A 24393-nucleotide genomic window follows, 5' to 3' on the forward strand; every position below is an offset into this window, starting at 1 on the left:
CAGTTACAAAACCAAAAGTAAGTTAGAAAAAAATTCTTAGAAGGTAGCTATCTCTACACCCATGCACTTTAATTCTTAGGAAGGCCTGGAGCCATCTTCAAGCCTTCATCTATCAGTTCAGGCTTTTGATTTAATAAGCTTAGTCATTAGCAAATTAAAAAGTCCTCTAGTTCGGGGAGAATGGTAAGTGTAAACAGTCTAGGAAAAAATAACCTTGGCCAAAAAGAATTAAATGGAAAAGATACATAAAGCAGTATGTGTTTCAAGTAATAGTCTTACTATGTTCAAATAAAACAGCCTGGGGTCAATTAATATAGGACCAAAGATAAAACACACTTTAATTTCTAAGAGCTTTATTATATTACTATAGCACATAATAGTCACTGTTCATAGTCAAGACCCTCTGCCATCAAGAAATATTAAAATTATGTTCAATATATTTTATATGTTAAGGCAGAAATCCGGGTGTCTACATTAGAGATATTTTCATTAAGAGAAAAAGGTTACAGTGCTACTAGTTGTTCTCACCTGGGGGTGGTATAGTGCAGGGGTCCCCAACCCCGCGGGCCACAGACCGCTAGTGGTCCATGGCCTATTAGGAACCGGGCCACACAGCAGGAGGTGAGCGGTGGGCGAGCGAGTGAAGCTTCATCTGTATTTACAGCCGCTCCCCATCACTTGCATTACCACCTGAGCTCTGCCTCCTGTCAGATCAGCTGCAGCATTAGATTCTTATAGGAGCTCGAACCCTGCTGTGAACTGCTCATGCGAGGGATCTAGGTTGCATGCTCCTTATGCGAATCTAATGCCTGATGATCTGAGGTGGAGCTGAGGCTGTGATGCAAGTGCTGGGGAGCGGCTGCAAATACAGATTATCATTAGCAGAGAGGTTTGACTGCACAGAGACCGTAATAAATCAATTGCTTGCAGACTCATATCAAAATCCTATCAGTGAGTGACAAGTGAAAACAAGCTCAGGGCTCCCACTGATTCTGCATTAAGGTGAGTTGTACAATTATTTCATTATATATTACAATGTAATAATGGAAATAAAGTGCACAATAAATGTAATGTGCTTGAATCATCCCAAAATCATCCCCCACCCACCCAACCCCCTGCCCCAGTTCGTGGAAAGATTGTCTTCCATGAAACTAGTCCCTGGTGCTAAAAAGGTTGGGGACCCCTGGTATAGTGTAATACCCATAGGGAAAGTGTTTAGGATTTTGGGGGGCTATTTTTTTTTTTTAATTTATTTATTTAATTTATTTATTTTTGGCTGCGTTGGGTCTTCATTGCTGTGCGCAGGCTTTCTCTAGTTGCTGTGCGCAGGCTCTAGGCGCACGGGCTTCAGCATTTGTGGCTCTAGAGCGCAGGCTCAGCAGTTGTGGCTCTCTGAGGCATGTGGGATCTTCCCGGACCAGGGCTCGAACCCATGTCCCCTGCATTGGCAGGCGGATTCCCAACCACTGCACCAGCAGGGAAGCCCTGGGGGGCTATTTTTGATTGTCACAATGATGAGAGAGGAGGGAGCACTATGGCATTTGGTTATTACTCTGAGGAACAAATTCTACTAACGTATTCTAATTTTTTTAATAACACTATTGGGTTTTATAGAACAGGAATGAGCAAGAGATTTCATTTCTTTTCATAAAATTAGACTATTCATAAAAATTTCATAAAATTTTCTATTCCTAAAAATACACACTGGGGAAATAGACCAGGAAACCTGATGTAAAGAGGTCAGACTCCATCAGTGCCCTAGGTCTAAATGACAATTGCAGGATCATCCATCTCTAACACAGTAAGGCTCTGACTTTAAACTTGTCATTATTATTTCTAGAGAGTAGGCAAGAACAGTAAATAAGAAAGAATACTAAATAAATAAAGAACAGAAGGGGAAAAACAGAAGAACTTAAAAAAAAAAGTGTAGCAAGATGGTGGAGTCATCAAAAATAGCTTCTGGTTTCACTTAGTAACAACTCACAAGAAGCTATTCTTGGTTAAACTATATTGTGGTGATATAGTTACGTGACCACAAAGCAGTACTTTTAAAGTCACCAGTGACTTCCATTTTGTCACCTCCACTGGACTTTTAGTTTTGCCTCTCGTTACCTCTCAGCATTATTTAACACATATGACTACTACTTCCTTTTTGAAACTCTGTATCATTACCTGAAGTGACCAAACATTCCTACTTTCCTTCCTTGCTCTGCAAGCTTCTTCTCAGTTTTTTTGCTTATTATCTTCTCTCTAACTGAAGTGCAATCGACATTCCCATAGCTTTTTTGGGGGTCACTTTTGTTTTGTCACTTCCCAGTTGTGTAGGGAAGCTAATTCCCACCTCAGCCTTTGTACATGCTGACCCCTTTACGTAGTTAACTGTTGTATTTTTCAGGTGTCAGCTTGAATATTTTCCAGAGAACTTTGGCTGACTTCCCAATCTAGATCACATTTTCCGTTTTTAGTTTGGTATAGTGTTCTGTGTTCTTTCTTTATAGCACTTAAGATTTGAAATTACATATCGTTTTGGTCTTCCAAAAAAATCATGTAGCTTCTCTATAGCTTACATTAAGCTAGTAGTAGCTCCATGAGGGCAGTGACATTTATCTTCCCCCCTCCCCCCCGCCCCCGGCTTGGCATGTAACAGGCATTGCAAACCTACTTGTTAATGAATATATGAAGTATCAGTGATTCAAATGTAGTTCTGGCTTATCCTCTTGCTGCATGATGTGTCTTAAATGGTAGTCTTAAAATCTTTAGAGTTTTCAGGTACATTATGGAATGAAGTAACTATGCTTATTGAAGACGTGCTCTTTTTTTTAACCAGTCTTGGGATTTAATTAACCAGGAAGGGGGATTATTGGGAGGGGCACCCCTGTAAAAATGTACAAAAGGTCTGTGGGGCTCTGTGGAAGGGGAGATAAATATGTACATGGAACCCCGCTTTCCTTTAGCCCCTCCTCCCCCAGCCCTGAGAGGGCATGAGGACTTGGGTGGTAGGTGAAGAGGAGGGGGGCACTTTGGCCTCTGGCTTAGTGAGCCTTTGGGGAGGCAGGCCAAGGGCCTAGGGGCCCTCAGAAGCGACGATGGTAAGATGTCCTCCTTTTTACAGTTTTATTTTCATTCCTTAATCCTCAGTACAAGGCTTTTCAGCTATTTTTCCCTTTGCTGTTTTCCCTCTGCTCCCCCATTTTGAAGAATCTCGCTTAATTTTGATTATTCCATACTATATTGTTTTATTCTAAAATGTATTAAAATGGAAGCAGCTCAAATGTCCATCAGAAGATGAATGGATAAATAAAATGTGGTATATACAGTCAGTGTAATATTATTCAGCCTTAAGAAGGAATGAAATTCTGATAACATGCTACATAGATGAACCTTAAAAACATGCTAAGTGAGTATATGTATAACTGATTCATTTTGATGTACAGTAGAAAGTAACACAACATTGTAAATCGATTGTACTCCAATAAAAATTTTAAAAAAATATGAAAGAGAATGTATGTATGTATTAAAAAAAAAATGCTGAGTGAAATAAGCCAGACACAAAAGGACAAATATTGTACAACTCCACTTACATGAGATACCTAGAATAGGCAAGCTCCTAGAGACAGAAAATGGAATAGAGGTTACCAGGGGCTGAGAGTAGGGGAGAATAGGGAGTTATTGTTTAATTGGTAGAATTTCTCTCTGGGATGATGAAAAAGTTCTAGAAATGGATAGTGGTAATGGTTGCACAGCATTGTAAATACTTAGTGCCACTAAATCGTACACTTATACAGGTTACCATTTTAGCCATTTTACTATGTATATTTTGCCACAACCAGTCAACAAAAAGAAGTATTAAAAATGAAGTGATTGGCTCCTGGCTGAGAAAGATTGAGATACTAGTCCCTTTAAGAAGTTAGGTGATAAGATTGAAAATAATTTACCCAAAGTATGGAAATTTGAATGAATTAATTAGAAACGTACAGTATTCTTAGAATATTATAACATTTAAATTAAATACTGTTTTATAACTATAAAGCATATCAGCATTTTAGAAAACAGGGAGAAAAAAAAAGGGTCCTTGAATTTTCCCCCTCATAATAGCTTATGACTTCATGTATTCCTTTTTTTTTTTGGATACCTAAACGAACTCCTTTTAAAGATAGAGTTTTCCATGGGAGTCATAGGGAAGAAAGAAGATATGGATTTTTTTGTTTCAGGTGAAAGGAACATTTTAAAGTGTTCTAAAAGTAGCTTAGTTCTGTTTAGAACAGATAAGAAGATGTGAAAAGTGTTGAAGTAGCCCTTAGGAAGAAAAGATAGAAAGATTTTAAAAGAAAGAAGAATTTGGGACTTGTAGGTTGTAGCAGTTATTGGTAATTTAGATAGATAGATGCTCTAACTACGGTATTTGATCATTCCTAAAGAAAAAGAAGTTAGTTTCTGTACTGTTTGCCAGTAAATAGTTATTTCAGAAAATTAAAAATGGTTTTTTTTTTTTATTTTAATAAATTTATTTATTTATTTTTGGCTGTGTTGGGCCTTCGTTTCTGTGCGAGGGCTTTCTCTAGTTGCGGTGGGCGGGGGGCCACTCTTCATCGCGGTGCGCAGGCCTCTCACCATCGCGGCCTCTCTTGTTGCGGAGCACAGGCTCCAGACGCGCAGGCTCAGTAGTTGTGGCTCACGGGCCTAGTTGCTCCGCGGTATGTGGGATCTTCCCAGACCAGGGCTCGAACCCGTGTCCCCTGCATTGGCAGGCAGATTCTCAACCACTGCGCCACCAGGAAGAAGCCCCTAAAACTGGTTTTTAAACAATTTGTTGTGACATCTCACTTTCTTGTTCAATTTTCCATGTCTGAAATATAGCCTAATTGTTCTTTCTCTTAACTTACATAGTAATGATAACTTGGCAGTAGTTCCCTAGGGTTGAGCTCTTCGACACAGAATTGCTAGTTCCAAATTTGAAGTACTGTTAGAACCTTTTGAAAAAATTCTGTAAGCTTTTAATCATTTGTTTTTACCTAGACAGTTTCCTTTTTAAAAAGTCAATATTGTTGACTGAATAGAGATTTTTTTTGAGTTTACTTGGTTGAAAAACCCCCATTCACATTATAGCTGATGTGTTATTGAGTCTAAATCATGCTATACATTTATGTGAATCTAAATATTGAAGAAATAGTTATTTTTGTTTCCCTCTCAAGACACTACAAATGAAATCAAGGGTTCAGAGAGACAGATGTATCCACTTCATACAGTTTGTGTACTTCAGTTTCTTTCTAAGGGAAATTATTCAGGGTTTTATTTTATCTTGAATCAATGTAACTTGTACAGCAAATGGCTGTCATTAGCCATCAGTGTATAAAATAGCCTTTCAAAAACTTAAGATGTTTCTTTTTTGTCTGATAATGTCTTAAGATATTTACAGTTTACAGGAAAACTATCTCAACACCCCCCTTTATTCCTGTTTTCTCCTGATTTGAGTCCATACTTCTTCCTGTGATTACAAACTATCCCATCGGTCATGAATACAAACCCCAGAGGTAATTCAAACTCTAGCCTCCCGAATATACTCACACAGCTTCATGGAGCTGTTTCTGGACTTTGGGGCATTCTTTTTTTAATCTTTTAAAATTAAGTTTGTAAAAGATCTCTGCGTCTTTGAGCTATAGTTCTGTAGTTCTCAGGGTCCAGTCAGCAGACAGAAGCTACATGGTTTGAACAGGGAAGTTATTAAGTTAACTGGTTAATTTATTAACTGGAAGTTATTAACTGGTAACCAAGAATTAACTATTGAAAGGTAAAGATAACACAAAAGAATACAGTAATAACAGATACGGGAAGTAACTGCTACCTGTAGGGCTGAGGCAGCGTGCCCCAGGAAGGAATAACTTTCAAGGAGGCCCCTCCATGTCCACAGGGGTTGTGATTCAGCTCTCCCTGGAGAAGGTGGGGCTCTGGTCCAGTGGATGACAAAGTTCACTGGTGCCATAGCCAGGGGTGGTACATAGAAAACTGCCTTCTGGGTAGTAGAAGAACTTGCTGGAAAGCCTCCTGCTGGGTTCTCAATTGGGGAGCCAGCTGAGGCAGCAGCAGAATTTTCTGGAAAGGCACCCACAGGCATTCTGCTGAACATTGCTGAAGGGTGAGCACCATTGAGTGTCCCTCATATTGCTGGGTGCTGCAAGCCATGAGAGCAAGCAGGCAAGAGCACACTAAAACTGGAAAGAAAAGGCTCCCTTTTTTCTTTCTGCAGTGTTCTCCCAGAACTATACTGACAAAACTTAACAGTGAGCCAGCTGGCAAAAGAGAAATGTTTATAGAATCCAACTCCATTGTCACAGAGAAGGGCAAAGAAGGTTGGATTTGGAGCTAAAAGTCAATAAATCGGTAACTGGCACAGAAGGCTTCAGTAGTTTTTCCATAGAATAACTGAGGTCATTGACTGGTCCCATGTACCACTTTTGTTTACTTGATTTCTTTCCATCTGCACCCCAGCTAAACTGATGCAGTGCTGTTGCCTGTATAGGATCTGAGATTTCCTATCTTTACTCAGGACATTAAGCCAGCATTTATCCTCCTCTCTTTATGAAAAAATCTTGACAATCTTTTATAATCAACTCAGTTATTACCTCCACAAAGCTGATGGCCTTTTCCTCTGCAGTTGAACATATCTTCCCCCTCTCAATATTTTTCTTTTTTAAAGGAGAATTATCACCTTATATTTTAATATTATCTTCACTTTTCTTACTAGATTAATTTTTTTTTCTTTTAACGTATTTTTTTAAATTTTATTTGTTTATTTATTTATGGCTGTGTTGGGTCTTCGTTTCTGTGCGAGAGCTTTCTCTAGTTGCAGCAAGTGGGGGCCACTCTTCATCGCGGTGCGCGGGCCTCTCACTATCGCGGCCTCTCTTGCTGCGGAGCACAGGCTCCAGACGCGCAGGCTCAGTAATTGTGGCTCACGGGCCCAGTTGCTCCGTGGCATGTGGGATCTTCCCAGACCAGGGCTCGAACCCGTGTCCCCTGCATTGGCAGGCAGATTCTCAACCACTGCGCCGCCAGGGAAGCCCCTAGATTAATTTTTTATTAAGATTTATGATCAGTTTCCATCAGAAGAATAGGCTCTCAATACCAGAGACAAATGGAACTTCACTATTTTAATTATTTTATTCATAGAATTACAGAGAAAATAGACAAGAAATATGATAGTTATGCTTTTAAATGGAAAATTCAGGTTCTTTATACTTATGGTTTAAAAAATTGAGTGATAAATTTGTACATGGGAGAAAGTAAAAAAACTTAAGAACTGAGATGACTTTAGAGATTATCTGATTCCAACGTATAATTTTGGATAGAACGAGGCCCCAAAAGCCAGTGTCTTCAAATCAGAATTTGCTTTTTCTTGAAATCCTCTCCTATTATTGTTTTGTTCTGGGTTAAGCTAAAATTGTATTCTAAATTTAGAATATATGTAACAAATACATAAATTATGAGACATAATAGTAAAAACACTTGTGAAATGTCCTTATCACCAAATATCATTGGAGTTGCCTCTGTGCTTCTACACTATCCCATTTGCTTCTCTTATTTTGCTGTTATGAACTCCCAGTATTATGCTGAGTTAGAATGGTGAGCACACACTTCTTTGCCTGCTTGTTCATAAGGGGAAAGCATTCCCTCTTCTATATTCTGGAAGATATTATATAAAATTAGTGTTAGTTCTTGAAATGTTTTGTGGAATTCTCAATTGAAAACCATCTGGACTTGGAGGTTTCTTTTTCAGGAGATTTTAAGTAACAAATTTGACTTCTTTAATGGTTATAGGACTATGCAAATTATGTTTCTTATTGGTTGAGTTTTGGTAGTTTGTTGTTTCTGAGGAATTTGTCCATTTCTTCTAAGTTGTCAAATTAATGAGTGTAAAATTGTTTGCACTGTTCCCTCACTGTCTTTTTTATGGTTGCAGAATATATAGTGACATCTCTGTTTTGTTCTTTCGTTTTTTTGGGGGGGGTGGGGCTGTGCCACATGGCATGTGGGATCTTAGTTCCCAACCAGGGATCGAACCGCCAGCAAAGTCCCCTGTTTTGTTCCTGATATTGGTAATTTTTATTTTCTCTCCTATCTTTGTCAGTCTTGCTAGAGATTTGTTAATTTTATTGATTTTTTTTAAAAAAAGAGACCAGAATTTTGTTTCACTGCTTTTTTTCTATTGTTTTTCTCTCTCTCTCTTTTTTTTAAATCATTTTATGACTCAGATTATGGTCTATCTTGGTGCATTAAATATTTCATACATGCTTGAAAAGCATGTGTATATGTTTTCTTCTGGGGTAGAGTGTTCTGTAAATGTAAGGTCATTTTGGTTAATAGGGTTGTTCAGATGGTCTATATCCATACTGATTTTCTGTCTACTTGTTTTATTGATCATTGAAAGCAGGGTGTTGAAGTCTCCAAGCATAATTGTGCATTTGTTTATTTCTCTTTTCTGTTATTTTTGTTTTTGCTTCAAGTATTTTGAATATTTGTTGTTAGGTACATATGCATTAAGGGCATTAAGTTTTCTTAGTCAATTGACCCTGTTTTCATTCTGTAATTACCCTCTTTATCCCTGATAATAGTCTTTGTTTTGAAGTTTATTTGGATACTAATAGAATACCTTTTTTTTTGTTTTGGTGGTGAGATGCGAGGCTTGCAGGATTAAGGATCTTAGTTCCCCCGACCAGGGATTGAACCCAGGCCCTTGGCAGTGAAAGCACGGGGTCCTAACCACTGGGCCACCAGGGAATTTCCTAATAGAATACTTTTGATTAGTGTTTGTGTGATATTTATTTTTTCCATTCTTTTAATTTATCTGTGTTTTTATTTTTTTATTTTATTTTTTAAAATAAATTTATTTATTTATTTTTGGCTGCATTGGGTCATTGTTGCTGTGCGTGGGCTTTCTCTAGTTGTGGCGAGCTGGGGCTACTCTTTGTTGCGGTGCACGGGCTTCTCATTGCGGTGGCTTCTCTTGTTGTGGAGCACGGACTCTAGGCACGCAGGCTTCAGTAGTTGTGGCTCCCGGGCTCTAGAGAGCAGGCTCAGTAGTTATGGCGCACGGGCTTAGTTGCTCCGCGCCATGTGGGATCTTCCTGGACCAGGACTCGAACCCGTTTCCCCTGCATTGGCAGGCAGATTCTTAACCACTGCGCCACCAGGGAAGCCCTACTGCCTTCTTTTGAACTGAGTATTTTGCACTGTATTTTATTTATTGACTTTCTGTCACTCTCTTTGTGTGTGCGTGTGTTTAAAGTAGTTGTTCTAGAGATCATAATACATATCCAACCTTTCACAGAATTCTTAGGATTGATATTTTACCATCTTAAATAAAGTGTAGATGCCTTACAACCATTTAGGTCCCTTTATCCATCCTCTGTATGTTATAGTTGTCATATGTGTTCCATCTCATACATGGAATTACCCACCAGACAGTATTATTAGTTTTGCTTTCAGGCCATAAATAGTTGAAAGACTATTTTTACCCAGATGTTTACCGTTTCTTTTGCTCTTCCTTCTTGCCTTAAGTTCCACATTTCCCTCTAGTATCATTTCCCTTCAGCCTGTAGAACTTTCCTTTTAGTATTTCTTTAAGAGCAGGTCTGCTGGTGATGAATTCTCTTAGTTTTCCTTCATCTGAGTATGTCTTTTTTTTTTTTTTTTGGCCTTCATTTTGAAGAATTTTTTGTTGGATATAGAATTCGGTATTGATAGTTCTTGTCTTTCAGTACTTTAAAAATGTTGCTCCACTGCCTTCTGGCCTCCATGGTTTTTGATGAGAAATACATGCTGTTTGAATCATTGCTCTCCTGTGAGCAGTACATGGTTTTCTCGGGTTGCTTTCAAGATAATTTCTTTCGCTTAGCTTTCAGCAGTTTGATTTTTAATGTGTCTAGGTGTGGGTTTCTTTGTGTTTAAATCTGTTTAGCATTCACTGAGCTTCTTGAATCTGTAGCTTTATGTCTTTTGCCAAATTTGGCAAGTTTTCAGCCATTCTCCAGATATTTTTTCTTCACCACATTCTTTCTCTTCTTCCAGTGTCGGGATTACCTCTGGGTACTTTACCACAGTTCCCTGAGTCTCTGCTCATTTTTTCCCAACCTTTTTTGTCTGTATTTCAGATTGGATCATTTCTGTTGCTCTCTTGTCACATCCCCTGACACTTTTCTCTGTCTTCTGCATTCAGCTATTGAGCCCATCCAGTGAGATTTTTTCAAATTTCTGATGTTATGTCTTTTAATTCCAAAATTTCTGGGTTTTTTTTTTAGTAGTTTCTGTTTCTCTGCTGAAAACCTCTGTCTTCCCATTAATTTCAAGTTCATTTATCCTAACCTCATGGATATAGTAATGAATGCTTTAAAGTTTTTGTCTGATAAGTCCAACATCTGGGTAATCTCAGGATTGGCAACTGTTGATTGTCTTTTCCCGTGAGAATTTGTCACATTTTCCTGGATCTTTGCTTATTGAGAAATTTAAGGTAGTATTCTGGACATTTTGAATATTATGTTGTTTTATGTTCTGTTTTTCTGTTAAAAACTTCTGGAGAATGGTGATTTCTTTGTTTTTTTAAAGTAGGTAGCCCAGCTATTAGACTATTCTCTTACCTTCTGTAAGTTTTAGTTTGATAATCAGTTCAGTTTTCAAAGCCTTTGCTCTGCTGTTCTGCATCTGTTCCATGCATGTGCCACTCAGGGTGAGTCTGAGATGTGAGTAGTGGTTCAGTTCTTAAAGGCTTTACTGTGTTAATTGGGAGTGTCCTAAGTATACACAGCTCAGGGGTGAGCCCAGGCCTCATGTGTAAATTAGGGGATTCCCTTGTCCTGTTCTTTTTCTCTCAGGAATTCCACGCCTCCCCCCACCCCCCAATTCTTAGAATTTTATCTGTCCCCTACAGTAGTACCTCTCCTCAACTAGGACCTGCTTTTTAGTCAAAATGGTGAGAAATAAGCCCCAGAAAATTCACTCTGTGAGAGTTTAGCCAACTGAAGTTAGAGGGTATAGTCCATGACTGTCCTCACTTATTATACCAACTGCATAGTTCACAGGTTTCTAAGACTACTCTCAAGGCTTGATAATTTGCTAGAGGAACTTGTATAACTCACTGAAAACAAACACTTGGTTTTGGGAAGGATACAGATTAAGATTCGTCAAGGGAAGAGACACATAAGGTAGAGTCAAAGTCTAGTACCCAACACAGAGCTTCCAGTCATCCTCTCCCCGTGACTTAGGACAGTGTTAATTGTCAACATCAGTGTGTGACAGTAAGCACAGAGTATTGCCACTAAGGAAGCTTACTTGAGCCTTGATGTCTAGAGTTTTTATTGGAGGGCCATCGCATTATTCAGTTTTCAGTGTCTAGCCCCTCTAGTGATCAGTCAATACCATGTGACCCAAGCCCCCACCCTAAGTCACATTATTGGTATGTCTCAAAGCCCCCACTCCAAATTACAGTGTTACTATCTGGCTGGCCCAAGGCCCTCATAGGGCCTAGCAGTTATCTCTTAGAAGCCAAGGGCAAGGCCAGCCTTCTCTATGGGTATGAGTAAATTCTATCCTATATACTCTCATATGAGTTAGGTTTTGACTTCCCAATGTGCCAGCTTTCTTAATTTTCAGTGTTTTAAGTAGTTGCTTTTAAAAAATTGACGTATAAGTCACATACCATAGAAGTCACCATTTTAAAGCATACAGCTCAGTGGGTTTTTTGTTTGTTTGTTTGTCTTTTAAGTATATTCACCCAAAACATTTTCATCACCCTGAAAAGAAACCCTGTACTGATTAGCCACTCCCCTTCTTTGTCCCCTGCAACTCTCCCCATGCCTCAGCCATAGGCAATCACTAACGTACTTTCTGTCTCCATGGATTTGCCAGTTTTGGATATTTCGTGTTATGAAATCATACACTATGTGGTCTTCTGTGACTGGTTTCTTTTGTATGTTATAATGATTTGAAGGATCATTCATGTGGTAGCATTTATCAGTACTTCATTCCTTCATTGCGGAATAATATTCCATTGTATACATATGCCACGTTTTGTTTACCCATTCATCCATTGATGGACATTTGGTTGTTTTCACTTCTTAGCTATGATGAATTATGTTACTGTGAACATTCATGTACAAGTTTGTGTGTGGGAAGTTGCTTTTTATATTTTTGTCCACAGTCTTTTGTTGTAACTAGCCAGAGAGAGAGAGAGACAGATACAGGCAGACAGGCAGACAGACATGGGCAGGCAGGAAGGCTGGCTGGCTATTGTGGGCCTGCTTTGTCTTCACCAGCACCAGAAATTCTGGTCAATTTTAAATCATGAAATTGGACTGAGCTTTAAATTCATGGAATCTTCCATGATTAACCACAAATTTCAAGCCAGAATCATGGTATTTTTCTTTGACTTAGAATAGAATTCTGGATTTTGGTGTAGCCTTTGTTTTCCAGTCATTTTTAAATTGCAATAAGAGGGAGGCGGGTATCACAAACAGTCTGGTGTAGGCCATTTAACACAGGTGTTTTATGACTAGGTGTTTGGAACCTCAGTGTTGACTAGTTCCATAATCGGAGCCTGTTTTTTCTACCAAATAAGTAAGTGGATGTGAATAGTACACAATAAACCAGTATGAATCCATTGGCATGGTTAAATGTTTAAGCATTGCTCTGTCCAAATGTGTAGTCAGTCCTCAAATGGAAATAAACCTACCCCAAATATTTACATCTGATAATTACTTTATATCTGATAATTACAAGATGATATGTAGTCTGACATTATATATCTTTTATATATATATATATATATGTGTATATATATGAAGAATGCACTGCAGCATTTAGGAGTTGAAGGGATTAAGGAGACGAATAAAGAGGATGTTTTACTAGATTATGCAAGATGTGGTGGTTTGGATTAGGATGAAGAGAATAGACAGATTTGAGATCATGTTTCAGGACTTGCTGTTGGATTGGATATGGGAGGTGTAAGGAAGGAGGAAATAAAACATTATTTCTAGGCTTCCTGATTGTACAGCTGCCATTTACCATAGAGAGGAAGAACAGAGGAATAAACTGGGAAAGTGAAGAGGGTTGATTAGTAAAGAATTCGTTGAGTATATTTTGTGGATTCAGAAAAAAAGGTTTGAACCTCATAAGGGGTGAGGGGACGTATTCAAGTGTGGGGACTGGTGTTGTTATACATGTCAGGACAGCAGTTAAAAGGTAGTAATGATCTGGAGCTGTAGAGTAGGTATCTGTTTTCAGAGATTAATATCTAATACCTGTTTCGGATGTTGATAAATAAATAGTTCCAGGTATGTTATAGAATCTAAAAATATATTCTTTTCCTTCTGTGGTAATAAACTTTAACTTATGTTATAAGTCTAGGTTTGTAAGTTAGGTACTGAAGACAGTTTTTTTAATGTAAATTTTTACTTTTGGAAAATTCCAAACTAAAACAAAAGTATGTATCCTCCAGCATAAATTATAAATAGTCCTCTCACCTCAGACTCTTTTGGGGTGAATTTTAGGTATTTTATTACTTCAGCATTCCAGTATGTATTTAACAGATAAGAACCAGAGAGACTATTTATGTACAGTTGGATATTCTGGTTTATTTTTAAAAACAGAGCAACTAAACATACACGTTAAGCATACATACTATTGATAAAACATACACAGAATAGTACGTAGTACATAAATCAAGTGCTTATGTACACTTTGAGACCATTCCTGCTAATCCTTAAAACGTTATCACTTGTTACTACTTCTATCCTTAGTCTGTTGTACAACAAGTTTTTCCTGCCAGTCAGCTGTGGCTGCCATTATTGTTTACAAATGTGCTTTTACAGCGTTAAGTTTAGGACTTCAAGCCTTCCTTCTGAAGTAACCATTGCTTTTAATAACTACCACTGCGCCCCCCGCCCCCTCAGAGTTCTTTTACCTGCTTTGCTCATTCTGTTGGCTGTATTATCTTGACTCTTTTTATATCAGCTAATAAAGAGTTTTTAGGAAAGAAGAAAATGGTATTCATTTCCTGAGACCCTATTCTTTTACTGTTTTTTGTTTTTGTTTTTTTTGGTCTTGCCATTCATGAGTAGAAGAGGAAAGAGAAAGAAAAAAGATTCTGGGTGTTCATGAATTTATTATCCACAGATTGAGTATATTCTGAATTAGACCATTTATGAGTGGTCCCAAGGGTTCATGATGCATAATAAGTAGTAATTTTGGTGAGGCCCATATGAATTTGAATCCTTTACACCATAAAATTCGTGTGGGTGAGTAAGTTGTGCAGCTAATAAATGGGTATAGCCAACTGCCTAGCTTTTAAATAAGGTTGAGCATTACTTATTTGTCACCTCTGAAACAAGTCAGGAAGTATTTAAAAGCATTGGTTCTTTATGGAAAAAGACCTGGAAAGGAAGACTAAGTGCTAGTTTTATAGTAGTATTGGCAGATTTGGGGACAAGCACGTGACTTGGATGTGCATTCCTTACAAATGAAGCCTACCTAGTTCTATTACAACATTATGCCCCTGATTAATTGTACCCCCAAATGGGTAATCTCTTTTGCATTCCTCATCTCTTCTCCCTCCTCAACCTCTTTTCCAAACCAGTCACTTTATTTTAGTCACAGAATGATACAGCTGGAAAAGATAATTAGGATATTATAGTCATATACCATTGTATTACTGAAGAATTAAGACCCATGGAGATTGAGACTCGGCCAGGGTAGGACAACTAGCTTAGTGAAACTAAAACTCAGGCTTAACTACTTACTTTTGTTCTTTTCTTCAGTATATACTGCCTCTACATCTATAGTTCTCCCTTTCCTTCTGACTAGTATATTTGCTCTATTGTTTTTCAAATAAAACTTATACCATGTGCTAACATAGAACATTAGGTTAGTTGCTGTCTAACTGTAAATTGCTTTCTGGAAGAATTTGAAATAAAAACCCCAGCCATTATAGTAACTTGGCTTCTGAAAGGGCCAGTACATTTTTAAAGAACTTATCTTATTGGAACATTTAAGTAGATCTTTATATTGTCTTGCAGAGCTCAAAATCGTTCTCTAGCAAGGAGTTTTTCTTATGTCTCAGTCTTGTATCCCAAGCAAACTCCTTTAGAGTTGGAATTGTAAAGATCTCTGGGAACCATCTAGCTAAAATCATGCTCAATAAACATTTGCCAGATTAAAATTTTACCTCTTTGGAGGTGTCCCAGCTGCTTCTGATTAGTATTAAATGCATTTACTTAGGAACAAAATCTCCCTCTCACATGGTATTTAAGTATGTTTTAGCTCACCTCCCACCCAAAACTAATCCAATTACCTAATTTTTTTCCTCATCTCTTCTTATATAAAAGTATATAGCAAAGGAAATAAAGTCAACATTCTCTACTACTTTTCAGCAGAAATCTTCGCCACAGAGCAGATCATTTGACTGCAAAACTGAATTGCCTTGAGGTGATTTCACTAGAAAGAGCTCAGTTTAAGAATAAAGAACATTATTAATTAAATTGATACCATATTTATCTAAGGTTGGCTGATACCTTTGAGTTCGGCCTGCATTTTCTTTACCTGCTAGTTGCGGTCTGCTTTCAAGGCTGCAAACCTTGTAGGGATGTCAAAAGGATTAATTATGAAAAAACAAACACAACATGCTTGGATATTAACAGAAAAGAGTATTCTTATCTATTGTTATTTAGCTTCATAATGAGTTCCATTATGGAACAAAGGGAAGCTAATAAACCTTAGGGTCTATAGCTGATGGCTTTATGATGGCTCCTTGAAATTTGAAATGCATGGGAAGGATATTAAAGAATGGGGAATATTCACTGTATCCACATTAACTTTAAGCTGCTGTAATAGTTTTACTCTGCCACGTAATTGAGGTACTGCAATTGTTACCTGAAATGGTTTAGACTATTTAGTTGATGTATTTTAGACACTGATATTTGGGACTAACTTGTAAAATCTAAAGAAGAAATTAATGTTTTGTGTACAAAGTGTTGGGGAGGGTACTAATTTGAAGAATTGTATATTCTGGGAGGGGAGGGGAAAGTTTATTTTTTGGCTTCATTGTTGCTTTGTAAAGAAAAATTAAAAGCTCTTTTTTTTTCCTTCTTTCATTTTCTTGGGGTGCATTCCAACTCCAGAAGGTAAGAATTACTTTATTCTAAAGAAGTATTATAGAGTTATAAGGCACTCTTTTACAAGTTTAATTGAACTTTACCCTTGGTTGCATGATTTTTACTTTATAAAACTAAATAATTAGTCTAGAAACTATTATAAATAAGAGTGATATTACTATGTAAATATTGGTTGTATGTGCTTTTTTTTTGTTCTCGCAATTTATAATAATCATTGTTTGGTCATATTTTTAGAAACCCAATCTACATTTAGTTTTATTAAAATCATTATTTGACTTTCTAGCATTAGGATACCTAATATTATACAGATTAATAAATGAAAATATTTCAGAGATTGGAAATGTGTGAGCTAACACTTGCTGTGTGGCTATAAGATTGAAAATGTATGTTTATGCTCTTACTGATTTAGAGAGAATATTGGTAAATCCTTTATGGGATTGACACGTACTTAAAACAAGGCCCAGAACAGGTTAAAATTCATAGTCTGGATCTTTACTGAATTGGTTTTTTATCTGTGTTTCTGTAACATTTTAGGTACACCTCTGTTATAGCAGTTCCCATGTTATATTATAGTTACTTCTTCTAATTATCTCACTTGCCTGTGACACTAGACAGTAGAAACCATATCCATGTGTTTTCATTTCACTTGGACATGACTTGCTTGGCTTTTAGTTAGAGCTTAATAAATCTTTTTAACTCCAGTTAAATTTGTATTCCATTAAGTTTGTTTACAAGAACCTGTTCATTTTTGAGTGTTAGTTTATGGAGGAAACCTTAATTCAGGTCATACAAACAGTTAAAATTATAATTTTAAAAATTTTAAAGTAGGTAAGAAAAAATGTTTTGTTTTTGTTTTTTGAGGGGGGCTTATTCTTGATTAGGTTCTTTAAGTATGAATAATAGGAACCAAATGTGAATAACTTAAGCAAAATGGAAGTTATTTGAAGAATGTGGGGTAGCTCACAGGCTCAAAGGAAAGAAACAAGCTCTGAAATAAAGAGAACTAAGGTAGCTGCAGAGATCAGGTAGCTCAAACTAATGGATGGGCTCATCAAGGCACTCCAGCTGGGATGAATTAGTCTATGTCTACTCTGCTCAAGGTTAAAAATTCAAAGAAGAGTGAACCTGGCTGGCCTAGTGTCCAGGGATGGTGAGGCATCTTGATGGACAGTCCTACAAAGACTATTTCCAGTGGGGTAAGGCATAGTTCCCCAAAGCAAGATTGCACATTCTTTCCAGAGGAAGAGAGAATATATATTGACCAGGCAGAAACAACAGATGTCCACTATGTTGCTTACTGTAGAAGATAAGAGTACAACAGAAAAACTTAAGCTACAAGCAATTGTAAGAACTCGTTTTTTTTTTTTTTAATAAATTTATTTATTTATTTTATTTTTATTTTTGTCTGTGTTGAGTCTTCGTTGCTGTGCACAGGCTTTCTCTAGTTGCCGTGAGCAGGGGCTACTCTTCGTTGTGGTGCGCGGGCTTCTCGTTGCGGTGGCTTTTCTTGTTGCGGAGCACGGGCTCTAGGCACGCAGGCTTCAGTAGTTGCAGCACGTGGGCTCAGTAGTTGTGGCTCACGGGCTCTAGTGCACAGGCTCAGTAGTTGTGGGGCACGGGCTTAGTTGCTCTGCGGCATGTGGGATCTTTCTGGACCAGGGCTGAAACCTGTGTCCCCTGCATTGGCAGGCAAATTCTTAACCACTGGCCCATCAGGGATGTCCCTAATTACGATATATCTTGGTGTTGGACTATTTTGAGTTTATCTTATTTAGATTTCCTGAGCTTCCCGCATATGTAGGTTTATTTTTCACCAAATAAGAGTTTTTCAGCCCTTAGTTCTTTGAATACTCTTTCTCCTTTCCTTCTGAGACTCTGATGATGTAAACTTTGAATGTTTTGTTATTATCAACTCCCTGAGGTTCTGTTAAATTTTTTCAGTTTTATTTTTCTCTCTGTTGTTCACATCAGGTAAATTTTATTGATCTGTCATTAAGGTCATTGACTCTGTCCTCTGTCATCTCCATTCCACTATTGAGCCAATCTAGAAGTTTAATAACAATTTAATTTTCAAAGCCTTTGCTGTGCTATTTTGGTCTTCTTGTTTTATTTGGTGATACAGAGTCTCTTAGTGATCTCTGCTGCATCTTTCTGAAGGAGTGGGAGGAGTTTCCACAGAACAGGCTGCCTGATGGCTCTAGATGTAGGGAAAAGGGAGTCTCCAGCTTGTAGGGACAGAGAGGCCTCCTGGGCCATATGCTTGTGATGGGGGACTCCCCGCCCCACCCCCCACCACTGGGTTGCTCAGCATCTCAGGGGAGGGAACTAGTAGTACCAGGCCCAGGAGGACAGAAAGGCTTCCTGGGCTGGGCTGCTTCTTGTGGTTTGATCCCACTCGCTGGTGCCACCTTGTGCTTCCTATTTTAGTCTTTATTTTTGAGGCTTGAGGGAAGATACTCGCAGTCAAAGCCATTTAATTATATGAGCTTTACTGTAACTCTGAGTTACTTCTGTGAGTTGGAAAATGCCAAGAATTGGTAAAATTCATGGATCAATTGACTACTTCAAAACTCTGAATCTCGACATAAATGGCTATGTCAAGACCGACAGCTCTTGTTCAAAAGCAGAAAATAATTGTAATCAATAGCTTTGGCTATTTAGGTGTATAAACTACATTGCTAAATGAACAAGAATACCAAATAGAACAGAGATAGAAAATTAAACAAATTCTTATTTTTTGATGTACCTAATCAAATTTGTTAAATTTTATTCTTTCCATAGCTCATTTCTTTCAGGACTATTTCTGTAACTTATATTGACAAGTATTTTATTTTCAGTTCCTGTTTTCCTCACTAATTCTTCTTTTACCTCAAAGAATATGTCCTCACATGTAACCCTCTGTATCGCTTTAGTTCAGAGATACATGGCTGTTTAGGAACTTGGCTCAACCAGTTAAGAAATGTTAGCATCCTGATCAGCTGAAATAAAGGCAGTTGATATTTCTTTATATGCAGTAGTTAGAGTGACAAGCACTGTGTTTGTCTTAAAGTCTTTTTCTTACCTCTTTCTCATCAGACTGAAAAGCAACATGCTGTAGTGAACGAATAGTGGAAATGGCCGTGGACTAAATAAGATAGGAGTCAAGTACTTTATGTTCCATATATTTACTTTAAAATAAGTCATAGAAACACTGGACTCTTTTTCCTCCCCTTTTGAAGCGGTTTTGCTCATTTCTTACTGGTAGTGGACAAGCCATGCTTTTTAAAAAACAGTAGTGGGAAAAAAAGACAATAATAGGAAGGTGAAGAGAATGAAGATTTATAGTGAAGTATTAAAAGGAGAGAGAGAGTATATAAGCACAGTTTCTGAAGAATCTTTTTTTGTTTCTATGACCTCCCTCTCCATGTTGTTCCTAGATTACTCTTACTTGTTTCGTGCCCTTTCACTACTCTGTTAATCCAAACTTCTCATTTTGTGGTCCCAACTGGGCCTGTTTGAAAGTTTTCCTGCATACCCTTTTACCCTTTCTCCAGTGGGTTTATTTCTGTTTGTTTCATGGCATGTTTGGGGAGGAAAATAGTTTGAAGAAACTAATTCACTAAAGGATAGATAAGTCGGATGCTACTTTTTAAATTTAAAAACTACATTTATGTTATTTCTTTTTAAAAAGTAGGTTAGTTGTTAACCCAAATGAACTTCTCTTTGGAAGAATGCAGGTAGTATGACCAAGGGAAGGCAAGCAAAAGGTTTTAACGAAAGTGTTTGTAAGAATACAAAAATTTTCAGTGAATTTAAAGCCTACCAAGACTAATAATTTAATGATTTCTAAACTCACTATTTTCCATCATAAGGGTGCTGTTGAGTTCAGTTTTGTTTTGTGTACTCTGTCAGGTAAGCATGCCACAAATCAGCTGTTGATTTTAAAGTTATGTGGTGCTGATTTGTTTTAGCTAGTATGTGGATAATGATTACTGTGTGTGTGTGTAGATACACGTATATCACATGAGTGAAAGGTTCTTATAAGTTTATTGTCTTTTTACATTTAATATTGACCTGAAATAGGGTTTAGTCAAGTATCTGTTTGGGGAACTAGATAATTCTGCATTTCTTTTAACCTTGAAAGTCTGAGTCCATTATTTAATCCTACTGAAATTCAGGGGATTGAACTTCGAAGGACAGAGTGTATAATAGTTGAGTCAGGGACAGGGAAGCCGATTATGTCTTAGTTTTGACAAGGCTATTCTGTAGGAAGGAGTACAGAAAAATGAACAAGAGATTGGGATTAAAGTCAAAATAAGGCAGGGTTATCTATTGCAGAGTGTTGTATGTCTAGGATTAAATAAATTAGACTGACGATGTCGCTTAAAGCTCTTTATCAAAGGTTTGAACTGGGGATAATAAATGTTGGAAGACATTGGTGAATTTTGAGGATGGATTGTAAAAGTTTTTTATATTAAATTTCTTTAGCTTGGTTGCAGCGGGGGAGATGCCAATGAGGAGAAGAGAGACCAAAAATCTGAAAAAGACTTCAGGGTTTCATGAAGAGTCTTAAAGTACTTGAAGGGCTGTCATATCGATTAGTGAAGAAATAATGTTAAATTTGTTTCCCCCACTTACAAAGATAGTTTATTACAAGGTCATTTTAGCAAATTCAGACAGTAGAGAAAATCACAGAGAGGAAAGAAAAGATCCTCCTAAATTTTTCCACCATGATAACCACTGATTTACATCATAAAATCAGGGCTAAAAAATGGAGTTAGAGGAAGATGTTAGAGGCTTAACTGTTAAGAATTAACTGTTAAGATGTTAAGAGTTAGAGGCTTAACTTAAGGAAGAATTTATGAATATTTGGAAATGCTTGAGGACATAGTGATTCTCCACCACATTATATGCTTGTGCAAAAGACTAGATGATTAACCTGTTTATGACGTTTTAGGAGGGGATATATAAGCATCTGTAGGTAAATGGACTAGATGACCTATGAAGCTCCTTGTCAACCTGTGGATTTTATCTGATTCTTGTCTGTAGGTATTTGCACCTGAGAGATGGTTATGTAAAGTGAGAGTAAGATAAAGAATGATCAAAAGTTGTAGGATTTTATTCGACCCAGTAATTCCATTTCTGGGTATATACACAAAAGAATAAAAAGCAAGGACTTGAATAGATAATTTTACACCGGTGTTCATAGCAGCATTATTCACAGTAGGCAAAAGATGGAAGCAACCCAAATGTTTATTGACAGATGAATGGATAAACAAAGTGTGGTATATACATTCAATGGAATATTTTTCAGCCTTAAAAAAGAAGGAAATTCTAACATATTCTACAACATGCATGAACTTCAGGACATTATACTAAGTGAAATAAACCAGACACAAGAGGACAAATATTGTATGATTTCACTTACATGAGAGACCTCAAGTATAAGTCATATTTATAGAGACAGAAAGTAGAGGGTGGTTGCCAGGGGCTGGTGTAGGAGGGAAATGGGGAGTTGTTTAGTGGGTGTAGAGTTTCAGTTTTGCAAGTTGAGAAGAGTTCTGGTGCTTGGTTGTGTAACAGTGTGAATGTACTTAAGTGGAAGTGAACTGTACACTTAGAAGTGGTTGAGATGGTAAATTTTATGTTATCTATATTTTCCCAAAATAAAGTTGTAGGATTTTGTTGTAATTTGAGTAGGGTACATTTTTATCTAATGTGGGAGAAACAACCACTGTATTTTATTAGTAGGAAATAATAAGACATTTGCCTAAGGTAGAGGGGATGAGCAGAGGTACTTCTTTAAATTTTTGTAGAAGGTAGTAAATGTTTATCTTGCCCTGTTAAATTTAAAATCTAAGCAGTGATAGAAGATTGTAGAAGAGTGTGAGTGTGAATTTTTTTAAATTTCTGCCTACAATGTGATGATACAGAATTGGTGTAACAAGTGAGTAAATTCTTCAAGAGTGCCAGACGGACCTTTAGAATTAGGAGAGCTATAGACAAGATAAAGAAAGGTAAAGATTTTTACTGAGAGTTGATGGGCCTTGTATGTTTATGAACCCTTTTGCAGACTTCACTTACAGTTTTATTTGTATCCTCAAGCTCCAGAAAGAAACTAAAAATGAAAGAAAACAATAGTGAAAATGTCCAGACTTTCTTTCAGTGGAGAAATTGGCGTGATTAGTTATGGGAAAGGTTATCAGTTAATTTTTAGAAGAGATCTTTAGTAAGTTCTAAACCTAAGTTTCTGATTTTGTTCAGTTCCTGAATTGATAGCAAATTTGCAATTGTGGCTAAAATTTTTACATTACTGAACATTTAAAGTCTGTACCAACTTGCCTCATCTTTCTGGTGAGAGGGAAATGTTAATTAATCATAAATGATAATATAGTGTGTGTGTGCACATGCGCGCACGCACACACTAGGAAATAAAGAGTCATATCATTTGGCTGCACTCAGTCCCAGTTCATTTATTTTTACATTAAAATGTAAGAATGTGTGCTTACGGAAACTTCCACTTTTTTTTTTTTTATATCACCAGCACTTACCCCCATGCAGTTACACAGTAGCTATTCTGTAAATGTTCAATGAATGAGAAACCAAGTTCGCTTCTTTTCCACATCATCTTTTTTTAAAAACTTTATTGAGGTGTAGCGTACATACCATAAAGTTCACCTATCTTAACTGTACAGTTCAGTGATTTTTAGCAAATTTACTGAGTTGTGCAGCTATCACTGTAATCCCCAGTAAGATTTTTCATACGTGTATACAGTTAATACTAGTTCCCACTGCCAGCCTCTAATCTACTTTCTGTCTCTGTAGATTTCCCATTTCTGGACATCTCATATAAATGGAGTCATATAATATGTGGTCTTTTGAGGTTAATCCATGTTGTAGCACTTACTAGCACTTCGTACTTTTTCATTGGTCCATATTGTTTTTATAGACTTCTTGTATATATTGCATATTTTTAGCTTTTTATTTATTTATTTGGGTTATTAATTTTAGACTTAAAAGTTGCAAAAGCAGTACAAAGAATTTTTATATAACTTTACCTAGATTCCACAAATGTTAACATTTTATATACTTTATCTATCTAGTTTGTGTTTCTGAAATGTCTGAGAATTGTAGACATGCTGCCCCATTCACATTTAAACACTTGAGTATACTTTCTAAAGGCAAGTATATTCTTTGACATAACCACAGTGTAACTATCAAAATCAGGATATTAATATAATATTACTTTCTAATCAACAGGCTTTATTTAAATTTGATAATTCTTCCACTGATGCCCCAATCCAGGATCACACATTGCATTTACATTTAGTTTTCATGTATCTTTACAGTCTCCTTTAATGTGGGAACATTCTTTTAGTCTTTGTCTTTCATGAGCTTGACATTTTTGAAGAGTTCAGACCAGCTATTTTGTAGACTGTCCTTCAGTTTGGATATATCTGATGTTTACTCATGATTAGATTCAGGTTGTACATTTTTGGCAGGAATGTCACAGAAATGATATGTCATTTTCACTACATCATATCAAAAAGTGTGTGATTTCAGTTTATCCCATTATTGGTGTTGATTACTCTGATCCCTTATTTTATGTGATGTCTGCCAAGGTTCTCCACTATAAAGATACAATTTTTCCTCCTTTGTAATTAACATCTTGTGTGTGGAGGGAGATACTTTGAGACTGTGTAAATATCTTGTTTCTCATTGTATCTTTGCCCACTGGTTTTAGCATCTCATTGTTAGTTATCTGTTGCTGCTTAACAACATTATCATAGATTTAGGAGCTTAAAACAACACACATTTATTATCTCAGTTTCTGTGTGTCAGCAGTCTGGGCGCATGGCTTTACTGGGTTCTCTGCAAGGCTGCAGCCAAGGTGTTGGTTCTTATCTGAAGGCTTAATTGGAGAAGGAACCACTTCTAAGCTAGGTGGTTGTTGGCAGGATTCAGATCCTTGGGGTTTATCGAAATGAGGTGATTCAGTTCCTGGCTGGCTGTTGGCTAGAGGCTACCATGGGTTCTTTGCCACTTGGGCCTCCCCAACCTGTATGCTTCCTTAAAGCCAGCAAGGGAGAGTCAGAGTCACTTTGCAAGGATACTGCAGTCTTTCTCGTAATGTAGTCACTGTTCTGCCCGCTCTGCTGTATTCTGTATTGGTTAGAAGCAAGTCACAGGTTTCACCTACATCAAGGGGAGGGCATTACACAGGATATACCAGGAAGTGATGATAATTGGTGGTCAT

General features: G+C 37.2%; 1 protein-coding gene and 1 long non-coding RNA gene across 3 annotated transcripts in view; one reads left to right on the forward strand and one right to left on the reverse strand.

Annotated features, from left to right (window-relative positions):
* ASXL2 (ASXL transcriptional regulator 2) overlaps window positions 1-24393 on the forward strand; it is a 138622-nt gene that overhangs the window by 44969 nt on the left and 69260 nt on the right. The gene's annotated exons all lie outside the window — the stretch shown is intronic.
* The window catches only part of LOC309611905, a 348213-nt gene that overhangs the window by 40574 nt on the left and 283246 nt on the right, over window positions 1-24393 (reverse strand). The window lies entirely within an intron of this gene.

Source organism: Balaenoptera borealis (assembly GCF_965194805.1).
Source record: "Balaenoptera borealis genome assembly, chromosome: 15".
NCBI lineage: Eukaryota > Metazoa > Chordata > Mammalia > Artiodactyla > Balaenopteridae > Balaenoptera > Balaenoptera borealis.